The sequence below is a fragment of the Penaeus monodon genome, chromosome 22, assembly GCF_015228065.2.
Source record: "Penaeus monodon isolate SGIC_2016 chromosome 22, NSTDA_Pmon_1, whole genome shotgun sequence".
In the NCBI taxonomy this organism is placed as follows: domain Eukaryota; kingdom Metazoa; phylum Arthropoda; class Malacostraca; order Decapoda; family Penaeidae; genus Penaeus; species Penaeus monodon.
Window position 1 is genome coordinate 4,563,493 of NC_051407.1, and position 735 is coordinate 4,564,227.

A 735-nucleotide genomic window follows, 5' to 3' on the forward strand; every position below is an offset into this window, starting at 1 on the left:
GCCGCGCAGGCGAGCGAAAGGCCTCAGACATCGGGCAGAGATGTGAGCAGAGTGGGATGAGGCCGACCTGGGGTTAGATTTGCGAAGGGGGGGGAGGTGGATTAGGTGGGTAGGGGGGTGGGGGGAGGTTCGTGGGCTGAGGTGCTTGGTGCAGGGGGGGGGGCTAGGGGGGATTGTGGATGAGGCTGGGACCGTCGCCGAGACGTGCAGGAATGGAGTTCCGACGGCGGGAGGGTAAATATTCATGCGAAATTTGCATGTTATTGTTCCGGTGTTGTGGGCGTGGACGGTGAGTTATTAGGGTTGTCTTTCTGCTGGCTGCTTGGGTGGGCGTGCGCGCGCTCGCTCTCGGGGTCGGAGGATTGCCTTGCTTCTCTTCCTCTTAATTTGCATGTTGGACTTCTGTTCAGGTTTTGGAGTCGTTTGAGTATATAATTTTAATGTTAATAGATCATAAATTCATTAAGAAGCTATTTTCAGTAACTGCTTAGAGGCCTAGTTTATTGTTGGCGAGAAGCGATGTTTAGATTTAAGTTTACGTTTTAGGCTATTTACATGAAACTATGTCTTGTCCAACATTGAAGATTTCCTGGTGTTCGAGCCAAATTATTTCTTGTCCGTAAATTGTAAAAGTTTGGTGGGAATGCAGCGAAATTGATCCGCGACGCGTGACGGCGATTTGGGCGGCATGTGACGGCGTGACGGCGGTCCGCGCTGGTTGTGAATTGCGTGATT